This window comes from Triplophysa dalaica, chromosome 2 (genome assembly GCF_015846415.1).
Source record: "Triplophysa dalaica isolate WHDGS20190420 chromosome 2, ASM1584641v1, whole genome shotgun sequence".
In the NCBI taxonomy this organism is placed as follows: Eukaryota; Metazoa; Chordata; class Actinopteri; order Cypriniformes; family Nemacheilidae; genus Triplophysa; species Triplophysa dalaica.
Window position 1 is genome coordinate 27529088 of NC_079543.1, and position 18518 is coordinate 27547605.

An 18518-nucleotide genomic window follows, 5' to 3' on the forward strand; every position below is an offset into this window, starting at 1 on the left:
GCAGGAGATGATAAATAAAAATATGCTGAACATTAACGGCCACAACCTCTCTAACAAAACCTACTTTTCGTGGAGACTGAACCACCTGCTTCTCCGATGCAAACTCACAGTTGAATAGAATGGTTTCATCTACCTAAAAAGCAAATATACATTTTTGTTACCTTTACAACTACCTTTTTAAGGTTGCTGGTAATTTTCCTGAGGAGTTACCTGAGAAGTTACCTGTCCGTCAAAAGGCTCTTCCTGTTAGGGGAGAAAATACAGCACAAGTTTACCAAGTTAGTCATGACAACATGCCATTTTTAACCTTATGATTAGTATATGCTTTTACCTGAGAGATTTCTTCCACCTTCCTTTTTTGCAACCTATATACAGGCTGCTGATCACCACTAAGGAAGGCTTTGGACTCCTCAGTATAGTGAGCAAACAATTTTCCATGCCTGGAAAATAGTGATTGAATTTTAAGATTAATCCTTTCTCATAAAAGCTTTAAATATTCAAAATACAAACAATTCCACACATTGTCTAAAAAATAACTATAAAGTGCAGGTCACCTACAAACTTTCCTGTGAGTTGTCAAGCAACGCTACAAAATTAATTTAGATAACGTTAGTTCTTCAATAAATTACTGTATGAAGAACATGTATCGTTACCCAAGTATCATAGATGCGGTATATCTACCATTAATTATAAGGATTAAGTTAGTTTTCGAAAACATTATCTTAGATGTAAAAGTATTGTTTTAATATATATCTAATACTGTATGAATGAAATCAATATACTTACAACATTCGTCTGATAATGTTAAAGAACGTTTTCGATTACATTTGTCAAATAATTCATAATAACACTTTTACTTCGACTTAATCTTGTTTGAGAATAAATAAATAGATAAATTGAATATTTAATAAATGAGTGAGTGTGTGTGCCCTGTGATGGGTTGGCACTCCATCCAGGGTGTATCCTGCCTTGATGCCCGATGACTCCTGAGATAGGCGCAGGCTCCCCGTGACCCGAGGTAGTTCGGATAAGCGGTAGAAAATGGAATGGAATGGAATATTTAATAAATATACTTACAATTGGCCTGTAGGTGCATTTAATTCACACACGTGTCTGACAGTTTGATGTAATGCGCATGCGCGGCTGAGACTGCATGTGTCGGAGTGCGCATGCGCCGCTGACAGTGCATGTGTCGGAGTGCGCATGCGCCGCTGACAGTGCATCTAGCCTGAGAGTGCATCTGGTCTGCAGCCAGACCCTTCTCATTGTTTCGGGAATATGTTGGAGCGACGGAACTTGCGACCATAGTTGGGAAACGCACACATCATATTATCCAACACTTTCTCACCCGTTCCATTCTTAGTCTCAGACTCTTCTCTGATCCACCAGCTATCCAGATAAAATGACAGTTTGGAAAGCTCATTTGCTTTTTAAGCGCTCCTGTAATTGACAACATCAATATTGATTTCCTATTGAGAGCTGGTTCTCTTTAGCCCAAGCTCCGCACGGGTGGTGATTCACTCGTCCTTCTGTTGGAGAATCTCAATGTGCTTATAGGTTCATTAAGCCTCGCGCTTTGTTAGCTGACGCTGACATTGACATTGATATCTCACAGCACCGTCCCAAACCATCACCAAAAGCTACAAAATAGTGTCAGGCAAGTTAACACTTTTAATCTCCTTTCAACTTCAAGGAAAGTTAAAACGGCTGCCTCTGTGCTACTGTTATTCATCCTATCAAGTCCTTCATATGCATGTATATATTTATATTGATGGAGTCTCTCACTTCCACCAAAAGGATCAACGTTTTTTGTGATGTCATTCTGCACCTCAGAATATTGTCAAAACTCTCAGTATCTAGATTTAAATCTCTTTCATTTTAAAAGTTACAATTTTGGATTAGTTCCTAAAAAGTTTGGTAACGTTACATTTTATTGAAAGTTGTGCGTTGTGCTACTTTTGTGTTACTTTCTAACATGAAGTAATGCTCTCTCTTTTCCACGCGTTTTGTTTTATAAATTCAAATTTGTTCAAAATAATGAGACAATCTCGTTATAAATAATGTGTAAATCTCTGACTAGTATCTGTTTCCATACAACCATTATTCTTTATTCAGAAATATTATTTAGCAGTTTAAAAACTGAAAAGGACCTCTATTTACATTTTTAAGGAGTAACTCAAATATATTTGAGGACATTTATAAAGTACTGTGTTTTGCTCATTAATACGTCAGAAAAGTAATATGTTCCAATAAAAAAAAGTGTGTTCCCAGAAAAAATTCACTGACACTTCAAACAACTAGCAAACAAATTCAGTTACATTAAAACTTGTATATTTTATTACTTTGGGTAAACTTTGTCTGTTTGAACACAATTCATAATCACATTCGTTTGAACTCTCTTATCATTCAGAATATTCTCCATCTGTTTCTTTCAGGCGGTTAAACATCGCTGTACATTTGTGAGGTGTTTAATGCAGTGCAGCTAATATCGTCCTCGCAAGATTTATGACTTCATCTTTCTGAATGATGCCGGAAAACACCTCCTGAATAAATACATGTAAATATGATAAAAGCAATTTGTTCTACTAATAATCAAAGTACGGTTTACTTTCATTTTTCACACATTATGAAGGAAACACAATATGGTACAAAAACATTTAGCATGAATTATATAGACTGTACAATATGTTCAAATGACTCTCATAAGAAAAACTCAAACTATGAAATATGAAAAAAGTATAACGTTTTCCATATTATAAAATTTGGAAAAATGCTATGAGCAGGTTACCATGTTTACTGTCGGGCTCCTTTACATGAATCAATAGCCAACAATTCTGTTTTCAAAGATGTATGATTAAGTTTATGAGATCATAAAAAAACATTTCAAGTGTGTTAATGTCTGACTAGCAATGTGAAATATAACATATGAAAAATACTTCTTGTATAGACAAAATGCAACCCATGATATGAGATGTAAAGCTTTCATTTTGAAAACCATTTTTTTCTCTGTTATGACTGGAAGTTTCAATTATAATGATGTGCACCTGAGAGGATCCTAGTTTTGTGATGTGTTATAGAAATCATGAGCTGCTGTTTTCAGGGATAAGGGCTTCGATCTCTGTAAATATCAGGGTTGGGTAGAAATGAGAAAATGGGAAACGTGGTGGTGTTTGGGGGGTTACAGAGATGGAAACAGTTGATCCAGAGAATATTTTAAAAGAGTTTGCACACTTATGAGCACCATTGTTTTATTTGTCTTTATCTTAAGAGACTAATATCATATTTCATGTGTGTGTATATACAATAATAATAATAGTCTTTCATAAAAGGATATTGCATTGAAATATCTGCTGCTACACAGATGTCATTTAGACCGTCACAAAAAGACTGTATTTTCTTGTCCCTGGAGTTTCTTGCAGGCAATCAAATTGAAAAAATATGATTTAATGAGTATATTTATTTCAGTCAGTCTGTGATGTCTGTAGATGTTGTTGATGTTTATGATTCTTTTGAAGCAGATCGACAGGATCGTGGATTACTCATACACTCTAAAAAATAGTTTGTGAGTTAAGTAAATATCACAAAAATAAACAGCTATAATATCTTTTAAAATCATGTAACTGATTTTTTAGTGGGACATATAAAAAAATGATTAAAAAAATCCAACAGTTAATTACTCTAAAAATTACATATATTATGTTATTTTAATTGATGAAAAAAGGATAAATATAATTTTATTCTATTTTTAATATACACTTAATTTTTTTGGTTAATTCTAATAGAAATATTTGAGCTACACAGATTTACTTAATTGTTTTAGTTACATTTACTCATTTTAAACTATATATTTTATTGATTTCCCAGTTTCAGAATTTACTCAACGTTTTAATGTAAATTGTTTCACTTGAAATTCCTGTCACATTTTTTTTTAGAGAAAACAGCTTATCAGTTTATAAAACTTAGTTAACCCATGGTGTTTGTGTAAAATTATGGCAATACAAACGATAAACACGGTTACTGTTCTGTTATAAAATAATGAAACCCTTTATCCACTCTCATGTCATTCCAAACCTGTATGACTTTCTTTTTACATCAGAACACAAAAAAATATTTTGAAGAATGTTGGTAACAACGACATTGAACCTCTTTGACTTCCATTGTATGAACAAAACCACAGAGACATTTCTCAAAATATCATCTTTTGTTTTCCACTGACGAAATAGTCGAATCAACATGACAGTAAATAAATGAGGACTGCCTTTTATTGTTGGATGAACTTTTTATAAAGCACTTAAAGAGACGCATAAAACCACTGATAACACTTCAACATGGCAGTTTTCGCACATATTTCGCACATTGAGTTTTTTTACTGTGTTTTCTGTGTTCATTTATTACAGCAGATCCCTCACGGACCATCATTGCTGGATATGAGATTTATAAAACTGAATTAAACTTGAAGCAAGACTTTTATTATAAAGTCTAACTTAACTTTTAATTGTTGCTATGCTCAGTGGATTTTACCGTTTCTCACTTTACCTGCAGAGATTTGTCTGTGAAAGCACTCGCCCCTGTGTTCACATTTTCTAGTTAGCACCTTTTAATACCGTTTAACATTAAGCAATTAACATATATTTCATGAAATATCTTTTTATGTTCAAATGTACCCGGAGGTATTAAAAGCGCATGCAAGAACTCTAATAGACAACAGAACATATGGCACCATTCTGTATGTGGATTGTGCAGCTTGATTGGGAACAAAATATAAGCAAACAAATGCGTAAACATTTTTTTGTATGATTGGCCATGAATTTTTTTTCTCGTCATTATTTATTGGGTTTTCCCCAAAAAAGTTCATAAACATGTATTTTTTAACTAACGCAATATCATTGTCTGCACTGATTCTGTGTGGTTTTTACATTTTGATTATTTATGAGAAATGTCAACACATTAATCCCTTTCGATCTTCATCTGTTCCTCTCAACAAGTTTCACACGTCATCTCTAAAACATTTTTAAAACCTTAAAATGTCCACTTTAACAAAGTTAAGCGAGTGCCTGAAGTCAGACCCACTTTACACCAAATACTTACTGTCCCTCAACCCGAATCCTCCAGCGATGATAAATTAAGAGCTGATTTCTTCAACAAGAGTCAAAGCAATTATGACACAGGGATTCATTTACAAAGCGCTTGAAGCTCCGATTCATTTCTCATTGTTACTGATGGAGGTCTGAGGCGGGAAAAACCTAATCGTCCTTGTTAAAGTCAATGACATACCTCATTTTACAGTGGACCGGGAAGAGCAGATTGTGCATCTTACAAAAGCGCTTTACTGGAAACACGCAGATATCATTTTTAAAAGGTCTGCAGTTCATGTTAAGCAGATGTAGTGATAGTCCTCAGGATAAAAATGAAATGTAACCGAGAGACATCTTGCATCATTGCATGTCGCCGATATTTATTGATTATGGCATAATCTGAACCATTACAGATATAAATGAGCGGAAAGCAGGTTGTGATGGCATGAATAATCTATGATGCTGAGAATCTGTTTTGTTTTCTGTAACTATGAAGCTGATCTATCATTCATTCATGTTGTTGTTTTTATGCAAGATGAGACTGCTCGCAACTCCCTTTGTGATCCGAAAAAAGACATAAAGGCACAATGAGACATTGGTGGGAAAATGATAAGATTGGTTCAGTTCACTTTGTGGTCCTAGAATGGCTGTCGAAAGAGACCGTCTCACATTTTACAGTATTTTTCCTCTGAATCTGTCTAGCATGAACGTCTGCCCCTTAAACAATAAACGTGATCGATGTGGATTGGTAATTCATCAAGCGAGCCAAACTTGATTTCTCTTATTTGAAGCGGTTGCCATAGCGACAGGCTATGCCGTAAAACGTGCGGTATATGGCTGCTGGGGAGTGTCATTGTGGACAGACCAATTAGATTTAGATCTAAGAGAAGCTTTTCTGCACCGCTGGAACAATTTAAGGTTGAGCGCTCCTCTCGAGAGTGCCGTGAAGACATTATCCATTAAGAGATTGAATCTTTAACCTCAGTTACTGTTTAATTCATTTTCCAGCGCCGTGTTCACTCTCTCGACCCAGACGTGATCTACGGTAACCTAACGTCTTGAAATTACCAGGTCTCGGCTTCTAATGAGATCAAGGATGGGAAAAATTAAACTATCCAGTAAACTATCAGCAGGTGTTTCGGTTTCAGCCTGATCTCACGGAAATTTGTTATTTGTTTATTGCAAGATGTAACGTTGGTCCAGAAGCACTTCTGGTTTCATTTTTATCAATATTATTTTTAAATTGTACATATTTAATTACATCTGAAATATATTTTTACACTTTCTTTCGGTAAATGTTCTGTTCGTTGAATTTTGTTTGTGAATCACGTTTGTGAAGTGTTCAAAAACTGAAACAGGAAGTTCGTCCAGACCAGCCTTGAAGCGTTGCTTAAGTTTTCGGAAGTGAAGCTTACACGTATGAATTTTGTACAATGTTATTTTTAGCAAAACGCAATAATGAATCCCAACCCAAAACTTCACCGTCACTACCGCATAAGCAGGTTATACCTAAACGTATTTAACAGATTGTACAAATAAATACGAAATTTCAACAAAAAGTAAAAAATTGCAATGTTATTGTGAAAATGATCAACACTCTCATTATGATTATTATAGATCATTATATAGTGCATTATCATTCTGATAATATAGGCTTTTTATGTCATTTGCATTTTTTTTCCCCCTCATTCACAAATCGCTTCTGTCGTTCTCAAATCTTGTATCTCCATATTTTGTGGTTTTTATATTTTCCCGTAAATCATTATTGTTATTCTCCCTTTTATGTTTGTCACAAGTGCTTGTCAGCTTTGACAACACAGTGTTTTATCATTTAAAAGGTACAATGTTTTTCCATTTCCTGCAAAATAGTGAAATTGCTCATCCAAGGTTTTAGAAGGACTGTGACGAAATTATTTTAAAAGGCTATTTTATTGAATTTATTCATTTCATTTTATATTTTTTGTTTAGTATATTTTATCTGATCTGATCTGATCTGATCTGATCTGATCTTACTTATCTTATCTTATCTTATCTTATCTTGTCTGATCTTTTTTATATCATCTCATCACCTTATTTATCATCTCCTATCTGATCTGTTGTCTTCATATGTCCAAGATTTTAACACACTCTCTAAAAGGTGAAAAATATCAATATCATAACACAGTATCCCCAAATCTATTGAATAATGATCAATTCATTTTCAGGACATGGAAGGAACCTAAAGATGTTACTTTTCAGTATCATCATGCCGGTCTCCTGCAGTTGTTCTGAATTGTTTGTGCATCCATAATGTGAGCATGCAGCTCGATATTCTCAACGCAACCGAGAGGAGCCTTGAAGTTTCACAGTAGCAATTATGCCCCGCGTTACGATAAACCAACGAATTATCATAATTTACCGCAACACTTTAGCTTGTCAAACAACAACATACATACTTAAGAATCCGTAAGGAGCGGGCCATGAGCAGACACACAAATGAAGCAGAAATCCACTCGATCTTTATCAGCAGGTGAATTTGGACCGGCTTATTACGCCGTTTAGAAAACAATGGGATTTTAATAACTAATTCCCCTCTGTGATTAAACTCCTCTCCTTAGATGCCCTTCATGCTAATTGTTTTCATTAAAACCCTTGTTCGGCTGTGTACTACAAGGACAGATGCCACAAGTTTCCCACAAAGATAAATGCCACCTGAGAGGACGATAATGCAAACCAATTAACCCTAATACTCGAGTCGCCTTGTGTCCTCGGGTGTCTTCAAAAAGGCCCTCTTGCACGCTGTTTAATGTGTAACCGATTGGGTGTATAAGAATGTAAAGGGCTGTAAACTCTCTTGATCTGATAAAGAATCATTGATTTGCAGTTGTTGTTTATTCTCAGGCATAACTTTTTTGCGGATCATCTATATACCTTTTTCGGTACTCTCTGTGCAATAAAAAACAATTCAGTGAAAAAGCCCAAGAATTTTATTAAAATTTTACACAAAAAAAAGGTTATTAAGAGCACTCGGAATAGTGACATCATGTACCCGGGAAGTATAGGGCTGTAGTCCGATTCCAGCCGTTCTCTGTAGTCCTTAAAAAGCGAATTCTGTTAAAAACAATATCTCGCTTGGCATTGCACTTTGAGCTTTATCATTTTGCAGGTATTATTTATGTTCAAACACCAACATTATGCACTAACTAAAGGTTGAAAAATGGGATCGCGGGGAAAGGCACCTTTAACAAACTTAAATGTTCAGCGCAGTGTGAAAGAGTGAATATATTTCCTTCTATATTTTCATATAACCACATTGTTCCTTATATATTTCCATACTACACTCGCTCGTTTTCCTGCATTTTGGTCGTGCCCCCCTGTAAACCCATTTTGAGAACTGCCGCCCCTCCCCCATACTGCACATTGAGGATAGATGAGATAATGTTTAAATAATACTATATATAAAGAAGCAAAACATACCTGTATATGACAAATTGATCTCAAGAGATCAGATTATAAATTTGACAATCCTGCTGATTAAAATAAAAGAAACCATCACAGAAATGAATGGTTTCCATTAAAATACCGTTGTGAACCATTAGGTTTTTGCATTAAAACCATTACAAAATTATAGTGTTTTGGGCATTATTTCTTTATTTTACATGGGAGTTTATGCGTATTGACGTGTTTCCATCGGCCATGTTTTCAATGTGTTATTTCAATTTGAGCTTTTTGAAGCGAAATGGAAACCCGGCTATTGATTTAATTTGAATCGATACTCGGTAGTACCGACTTAATGTGGTCGGTTTCCTTAAAAGTACCGAGTCTGGAACACAATACATGTTTTCACCATTTTGCTACGATGCTTGAAAATAAAGTATTTATTTTGAAGTAGATTGTTTTATCTGGCTTGCTTAAAATGAAAGATTAACCATCAAGTATAATAAATATAAGAACTTTTATCGCGATATATGTCTGTTGTGTTTGAACTCCTTAACACAATGAAGATGAGACACCAACGAACTGTATTACTTCTTTTACTGAACAAACTTAAGCCTGCATACGGGCTTGGCCAACCGAAAACGTTCACAGAGTTACTCTCTCAGAATGGACACACTTAACAATCCTTGAGTTTCTTAAACACTCCATACATTACAATATCCATACAGTACAGATGTCTAAATACTGTAAAGCTAGACTATACTCATGGCAAAGCGTCAGGTGTTTTTTTATTAAACAGTTACTACAGAATAAAATGATTAATGACACAAATTAATGTCAGGTCCCTCGCATCCTCTGATAACTCACACCCTGTTGACATCGATCGCTTTGTTCTGCTGTGTGAAACGTCACTGTATCAACTTTCTCTTACTGAAGCGATAAATTGGAGTCATTAATTGCAGCCTTTGGCAAATGTTTTGTGTCATAGCCGTAGCCTACAGAGACATTTCACCCAAACGGCCTGCTTTCACATTTTCATTACTTGATAAAATGGCGTCCTGCGATAATCAGCAGACATATTTTTATAATACATGCTGAACTGAACGAGACACTGAAGGCCACAGACTCAGCCCCGAGATGAGCGTCCCCGTGTAACCCCGCCTTCTCCAGACATCCACTCCAATTAAAAAACACATTAATTACTGATCGGCTGTCAGTGGGGCGGTCTAAGTCTCGGAAAATGACTTGTCTCAAACAATTAAGTCAATGAAAATGATCTTAATTGAATTAAGAGAAGTGACGCGGCGTGTGTCGGCAGGTTTATCATAATGAAGAAGTTTGGGTGGAGGTTGCTCGCATCCGTCCTTTCAGAGCGGGTGAGCGAGCCAAACGGGGTCACTTGTCATTTAGACGGATTTGAGTAGAAAGACACGCTGGGATCTTTGCATGCCAAATGTGTGGCGGTGGGGTAAAAGTGGACAGCCGGCACTGATGATGGAACATATTCCTATGCAGCTCATCTCCTCGATACCATCTGTCTTCAGCCGGTATATGTTGGGGTTCTTGGCACCTTTTATACAATTGATCAGAACAGGATTTTGATGGGGTTTAAAGAGATGAACAAAACATTGATCGTGTAAAGAAATCTTTATTGCTAATCTTCACAAGTGAGACTGTTTGAGGTGTAAGACAAATGTAGGTTCATATTGAGATCTTTATTAATATAAATGTTTCATTTTTAGACTTGAGAAATCTGAGCTCAGTTTGAGACATTGTCGACATCTCTTCTGAAACATCTGTGATATTTCTTATGGTTATATTCCTTCATTTTTTTTATTCTGTACTGTCAGAGACATAAATGTAATTTAAAGCGACAGTTCACCCAAAAATGAAAAGTCTCTCATCATTTACTCAACCTCAACTTGTTCCAAAACTCTGTATATTTGTATTGTTTTGTTAAACACAAAGAAAGATATTGGTAACACGTTCCTTGAAGCATGTATGTATAATGCATTATAAAGAGTTATTAAAGGGTGAAATGCATTATAATTCTTCATAATGTGTGTTGTAATGTATTATATGTAGTTGTAAAGAACTATAACCAATTTAAAATGTGTAGTGTAACAATGAATTGCTGTCAGTGTGATAATGTATTAACTGTACTAACAATTATTTGTAATTAAAAGTTGCATTACAATGCTTTAAAAGTAATTTTATAATGCATTATACATACATCCTTCAAGGAAAGTGTTACCAAGATATTTGAATGAATGTCACAAATGTTCAGTTCAGGGACATCATTTGCTATCATAATAATAAAAAATCAAACAAATGTTGATTTTTTTTGTAGATGTTTTAAAGAATTTAGGAAAGCGAACCCTTCTGGAGCGCCTTTGATTAATTTTTCCTACTATGTTAGTGAATTATGTCCCAGAACTGAGAATTTCTAACATTCTTTGTAATATCTTCATCTGTGTTCATCATAACAAATACATTTACACGGGTATGGAACAACTTGAGTAAATTACAGAATTTTCATATTTGGGTGAACTGTACCTTTAAATGATATCTATTGCCTATTGTCTTTAAGTTTTATTTTGTCTCCTCATGACATGTTTTTGCCCAAACTCTTTCTTGTTAAGCAGTTGCCAAGCAACCTGCGGGCGCTGTGAAGAGGCATATCTGCTCTAGCACCACATGTGGATGTTGTAAATCAATGATCTGACTGTAGGAGGTCCTGCACGGACCGCTGGTCCATCTATAACCTGTTGGTCATAGCTGATGCGCTGGTGTAATAGAAGCACGCTAAGCGTGTCCAACCGATACATCTAAAAGACTAACGTTGTATCGTCTGAACATAAAATAAACATTCTTCTTCTCTTATGATGGGACTTTACATTCAATGTTCATTTTATTCATCTGTAGAACAGGCTGCAGCTTCAGTCACTGTTTACTTGAACTATATAGAGTAAAGAGACATAAACTGTCTGTGGTGTTTGTCTGTTTTTACTTTTGATGATCACTCATCTGTCTGTCCAGTGTCTGTCTGCAGTTATTTCATTTTTCTGTCGTCCATTATCTGTTCATCAAAATCATTTGCTGTTTATTATCTCTCTATCTTCAGGCTGTCATCTGTCTATTCATCAGTCTGTCTCTCTGTCTTACAGTTAGTTTGGATGTCTGTTCATCTGTCTGTCTGACATGTGTCATCTTTCTGTCTGTCTGTTTTTCCTCTATTATATGTCTGTCTGTTGGTCATCTGTACATTTATTATCTGTTTATCTGTCATCTGTCTGTCTGAATGTGTGTTGGCAGCTTTCCAGCATCTGTCCATTTGTTGTCTATTAGCTGTCTGTCTGTCCTCATGTCGTTCTCTCTGCCTTATGATACACATTTATTTTCCTTAAAAATAATGATTACAATTATTAATAAACATTTGATATTAGCATATAACGATTGATTTTTGTTTCAAAATTTCCAAATCATTCTGCTCATCCGGCTCATACATCTTTCTGTGTTAGTAATTATTATGAGTTTTCAGAATACCTTGGGACCTTTAATGGAGACAAACTGAAGTCGTAATGCACATGACTAAATATAGGCTATTTAGCTTTAGAAGATGAAACGGAACGGCAGAAAAATCAGGACATGTTAGCTGATTCTGTTCCTCAGACATCTTGTCTTTTTCCTCCTTGAGTTCAGCACTGATGACACACTTTAAACATCTCTCACATCATCATCACACGCACTTTAAAGTGGAACATTCTGGGAAATTGGGAAGCGCTTTGTCTTCAGAGAACTTGCTGCCGTTCCCCACCAAACAGTGAGTCATTCCTTACCATCACACTCAATCTTTCACTAAATTTCACCATAGAGAACCAACATTCGGCCGCAACTTAAATTGTATATAAGTTCTAAATAACATTTAAAGAACCTGATGATATTGAATGGAGGATAAAGTGAAATGCTTGCTTAAGTCTCATCTGTGTCTCAGATACGTCTCATGAGAAAAAGAGTTATAAATCTCACACTTGTCTCTGTCATAAGATATTCAGTAGAGATCTGAACTGTGTCTCAAACTGAGCTCAGATTAGTCAAGTCTGCAATCAATAGTCAATATAATTGAAGATCTCAATATGAACTCAAACATTTCTCATCAAATTTACCCAAATCCACATTATTTTACCTCAACAGTCTACATTCATAGACACCTCCATACTCTTTATGGATTTCAACGAGAACTGTTTAATTTGTTCTCTTCAAAAATGTATGAGATAAATCAGAGAGTTTAAGTCGAAACTTAAATTGAGAACAACTGAGAACTCCATCAAATCCCCTGAGCTATGAAATAGGAAAACCGATCAAAACACCTTAGCAACATCTTAATATATGTTGGGTGAGTCTTGTTCAAGCTAGCACCATTTCTGTCTAAATTACGTGAATTGACAGTTTAATATTTTTAAGCGGCCATTCCCCGCGATCAGATTTTTCAAACTTTAGTTAGTGTGTAATATTGCTTTTATAGCATAAATAATACCTACAAAAGGATAAAACTCAAAGTTTAATGCCAAGCGAGATATTGTCTTTAACAGAATTTGCTTTTCAAGGACTACAGAGAATGTCTGGATCGGACTACAGCCCTCTACTTCCGGGGTACATGATGTCACTATTCCGAGTGCTTCTAATAACCTCCACCCAAAGGAATGCGCAAAAGAAGACAAGCTGTTGTGATTGGTTACTGGAGTTAGTGTTTGATTATCAGAGATTGTAAACATTTGACTGAGCTACGCGCTAAACTACTTTAATCACAGTCCTACAGCTGGTAATAAGAATTCAGCTACACACATTCTAAGATAACCAACGGTCAAATAACAGCTTCCATGACTTTAACATCAGCTGTGAAAGCTGTTCTGTGTAATACACTGATATTGTGTGTGTGTTGTGCGCATACCTCTTAAACACTTCTATGAAACGTCCTTTGAAGTCCTGCTTGCAGTCTCTTAGTCCATCTGCTTGTTCTATAATCCAACTCAGGTCCAATATAAAAAGGCAAAACTAACCCTTCTCTTACTAGTGAAAATATAACCGGTCTGGCGCCATTCGGTCCGGTGTCAATTCCCTCACCATAGTAGAAAAAAACGTGATCTCTAACAAAAATTACCGTTTGCGTATGCACTAGCAGACCTCCGTTACACTTCGATCGATCCACATGTTTTAACTGATGAAGGGAAGTTTACGCCACTGTTACTGTTTATTGCTAAAAGCCAAAGTTTATGAATACACATGCAGTTAGAGGGGGACCGACCAATCGCAACAGCTTGAGGAGCGGAACTCATTGATATGGGATGGGTGGGACATCTTCACACACTCTTAGCGGGGAACAAATCACAACAGACCTGGTCAGCTTTACCAATCAGAGCGTTTTGGAAGGTGGCACTTTGAAGAAACCAGAAGAAATCCAGTAATTTCGTGAAAAGAGAGACAGCGGTTTACGATGGACTTGAAATATGTGAAATATGAAGTTTTTTTTAAACTAGAAACATAAACATTCATTGTTAAACACCCCAAAAAACGGGGCCTTTAATCTTTTCAGCCCCTGCGAGGTCATAAATCATGATCCACAATAGAGATTGTAGTGGATTTTCAGTCAGTGATTAATAGGGCGCATGTATTTGCTTTCATTTATTATGAATCATGCAGAGATGTGGGGTTGAACATGGTTATGTATTAGCCAAAGAAGACTCTGTACGTCAACAAATATAAAGCACAGAGGGAAAGCACTTAATCTCACAACCCTTCGGCTGCTATCATTGAAATGATATCATTGTAATTATATAAATGGCATCATGTTGTCAAGGTGATCATTATTTCAGGGTAAGAGAGTATTCACCGTAAACACCTCGCTGAGCGCTCATCGGGGAGCAAACAATAGGCTTTTGTTTTAGAATGTAGTGAAATTTGCCCCTTGTGTATCAGCATCACTGCAGTAAAACGCTGCTGGTGTTACATTTAAATGCAAATATAAAGTCAAATTCATGCAAGAGTTTCATTAGCAACACAAACAAAGTGAGAATATTTATCTTTGTCTCTGTATCTTGTGTGTTGCTATGGTTGTTTTGTGGACTCTCTTACATCATTGAAATAGATTTTTTTCTGTCCTTGACCTATTTGACACTTGAAAACACGCAGTAACAATGTAAGAAACAGTAAAGTTTGTCTCTGTGTTTACAGGCTTTTAAACACGATGGATGCGTTCGCCGGCTGACGGTTGACCTTGAGAAACAGATGCCATATCCGGCATCAACTTTCTGACATTTTTCTCTTTTAATACCCGTCCTCGATCTCTTTTCCCTCCTCGTATTCACAAAGCAATTAGTTCCAAAGCGAGAGCGTGCTTTAGGGAGACATTAGCATTTATAATGCAGAAGACCGGAGGAGAAGAGATCTGTGCATCAGTCTGCTTGTTAGAGATTTGTGTTTGCAAGACTTGTTGCAAATCAGTTTAGACTGGCACAGACCTCCGGACTGATGTGTCAACAGAGGTCTAAAGAATTCCTGAAAACCATACTTGAGTGAAAGGACTTCCAGCAAATAAGGCACCAATTCCAAAAGTCTTGTGTCTGATTTGAACAATACTTGAGTATTTTACTCATACCTCAAGTGACATGACAGTGATAAACAAGAAACAGTTGATTCGGGAGGAGAGCAATCCACATTGTTTCTGAAATCATAATAAACTGAACACGTCAAAATTGCAACAAATCAACAGCCTACCATTACAAACACTCGAGTCTAAGTTAAGCCCAAGTGCTCCTCGGTAAACCAATTTCCTCCAAAAAGGACTCTTAACAGAAAAATAAAACAATTTGAAGTGAAATTAAAAGTCAAAGCCTTTTGCACTGGACATGCCAGTTTTGGCCTTTGATTGACAATTACCTGATAATGCACTTGCATTCAAGGAAAAGTTCATCTCAAAATCAAAAAAAAACAAAAAAGAAATGACTCACATGCACTGTAAAAACATCAGTAACAAAGGATATAATACTGGCAGAAAATGACCAGTACATTTTACTTTATTTTACGGACATTTTCCGTTATGGCTAAAATGCAATTTAATGCAGTGCAAAATGTAAAATACAGGTACAATAACAAAATTACATCATTTTAAAACGGTACTGTGCCATATTTTTGCGGATTATTTTAGAATGTGACGTTCAACATGTCAGCTCAGTGGTAAGAGCATTGTGTTAACAATGCAAGGTTGTGGGTACGATCCCAGGGTACTCATACCTATGTATAAATCTACAGGATAATGCAATGTAAGTCTCTTTGGATAAAAGTGTCTGCCAAATGCATAAATGTAAATGTAAAACGTAAGACCTCCCGGCTTCTTCGGAACACAAACAAAGATATTTAAGGTGACATCCAAGACATTTCAAGGCCTACTCGAAGACAACATGGTTATAGTTGTCAAGGTCCAGAAAAGTACTAAAGACACATTGAGCAACTGAGAAAAACCTCTTAGCATCAGTTTGTTGTGTAAGGACAAGCGTCGACTCGAGAATCCGATTTTAGCGTGTTTTACAGCGCAAGGTCAATTGGTAACTGAAGAGAAATGTTTAGAGACATTGAGAATGTTCAGGCTATGGAGTAAGATGTTTAATAGCTTTTAAGACGTAGTTCAAGTCCCTGACGTGATCGATCACAGCCGCCTGTGAATCACATCAGCTGTTTTATAAAGAAAAATATACAAATATATACATATATTCAGGGTGTACTTTTTATACATGTGCATCAAACTCACGGCCTTGGTGTTGCTACAGTTCCAACAAATCGTACCAAAGTTACAGAAACTTATTTTTATTCACAGTACATAAACCTCAGATGCACCTTTAAATGTTCAAGATTAAAAAAAAGCTTTCTTTCTTTCTTTGCTGGCAGGTGGGAAAAGACATGATTGGTTTAGAATCTGAATAATTCCTAACTCAATAGACCTCGGATGTGTCTTGCTGTGTGCTGCTTATATTGAAAAGCGAGAGAGCGAGAGGCACAAAACCCCAGAGCATGTTAGAAAGTGCCCTTCAATTACTCACTCAGTTGGTTCAGTGAAGACCTTTAGTACCTCAGATAACTCACGTGTAGACTGAATTGTCTCAGTACAATCAAATTATTCTCACATTTGGTCTTACACGTGTGTATGGGCACTAACTTCAGTCACACGTCTTACATTTGAACTGAACAGCTTTTCTCTTATAAAAATTAGCAGTCGATTTATTGTTGTTAAATTTAGATTTAATCTGTATTGGCATAATTATTCTATTTTACTGTGTTTTACTTCAAATACCGTAGTTATTTATTGGATTTGCTTTTGAAACATGTTTGATAGTTGAAAATTAATATGTTTATGCCTAAATAGTGTTTGAAAAAACCTTGATTAAATAAGTTGTCTTAGAAATAAGGTGATATACTGTAAATGAAGGTGCTGAAATTATTAGTAATTATTATTGTTAAAGGAGAATATGTAAAAAGTTACCCTTATGCTAAAAAAAGCAAATATACATTTTTCAAATATCAATATATTGTATGTTGTAATTATAAATAGAACAGTACACAGTACACAACAAAATACCTAAACAGCTATCCATTTATTTTGCAAAAAACTTTCATAAGATAGTGTTTTTAAATGTGTTTTTCGCTGTATTTATTTTATAACTTAAAAAAAAAACCCAACTGCACAATAAAGAAATACAGTTTTATCTATTTTTGCAAATAAACTTTTTTAAATGTTTTGCTGTCTTAAATTACAATCAAGTCAACTCACCATATACATTTTTTCTGGTGGTGAGTTGCTGTAACGTATAAAAATAAGTTGAAATTGCTTAACTTGATTTGATAAATTCAAGTCATGTAAAAACTTTGGATGCAGAGTTTTATGATTGTGACAGTCTTAAAAACATTACTCCATAAAGCCGTTTTTCACATTTTCATGTAGTTGAATATCCTCTTTTCCTTTAAGAAGTTTAGATATGTGAATATAAAACCCTTGGGAAAATGAACCAAGGGAACCATTTGGTTTTCTTTCTTTTATACTTTCAACTATGATATAGCACAGTATGGTTCAACAAATCATTATCGATGTGAATAAAATGTACAGTATGTGAAGGCCAAAGATATTTGAGAATTAAACACATTCGTTTTTGTAGCTTGGAATGACCAGAAATATGAACAAACATGCTTTTTTATTTAGATTTTTGTCATTGACTTCTTTTCATTCTTTTTCGAGTCAAACATCTGTTGCCTTTCAATTTCACAACATAAAACAAAAATCTATTGTATTTAAGAGAAGACAAAAAATTTAAAACACATATGAGGGGAACGAGTCATGGCAGACCCTGTAAGTTTTAAAGTATACTTTGTGAAATGTCTTCAAGATACAAGTTGAATGTTAAACAATGTCTTTGCTTTATTCAAATATGATTATAAATGCTGTTTAATATTTTCTCTTTGCTATATTGAATCTTTTCAAACATAAATTCACAGAATTACAGTATAAAGAATGTGAAGCTGAAGCACTATGTTGCAGGGATGCCATCTTGGGAGGATCATACTCCACTGCCATTATGTACTGGTACTTGTTTTGTTTGATGCTGTTTATGGAGAAATCGAAAGTGAAAAACCATGGCCTTTTGCTGAACGATTCTGCATAATAATTGCGGTCTTTAGCACAGCAAGACCGACCTTCCATAGTTATATTCAAACAAGAAAAAACAAAACACTGCATTGAACACACTAGCAGCCGTCCTCCCAAGATGGCGTAACATTCAACGTGACGTCGATTATCAAGCTCTATAAACAAATAATTCACTTCTAATTATTCTTTGTTTTTCTCAAATTTCTACAACCAATTTTGGTACGTTTTACACCTTTTTATTCCAGTCTAAAACAATCACACAGAACAAAATATCATCATGTCAGCTAAAGCGTCTAACAGAATCACGCGAGTGTCTTCGCTCCTATTGGATGCAT

General features: G+C 35.4%; 1 long non-coding RNA gene across 1 annotated transcript; it reads right to left on the reverse strand.

The window, feature by feature from the left end:
- Nucleotides 1-207: 207 nt before the first annotated feature.
- Nucleotides 208-1232, reverse strand: LOC130413782 (uncharacterized). The gene is made up of 3 exons (XR_008905537.1): nucleotides 1078-1232; nucleotides 332-440; nucleotides 208-243 (listed from the first exon to the last, which is right to left on the reverse strand). It is a non-coding gene; the product is annotated as an uncharacterized LOC130413782 (long non-coding RNA).
- Between the last annotated feature and the right edge of the window lie 17286 nt (nucleotides 1233-18518).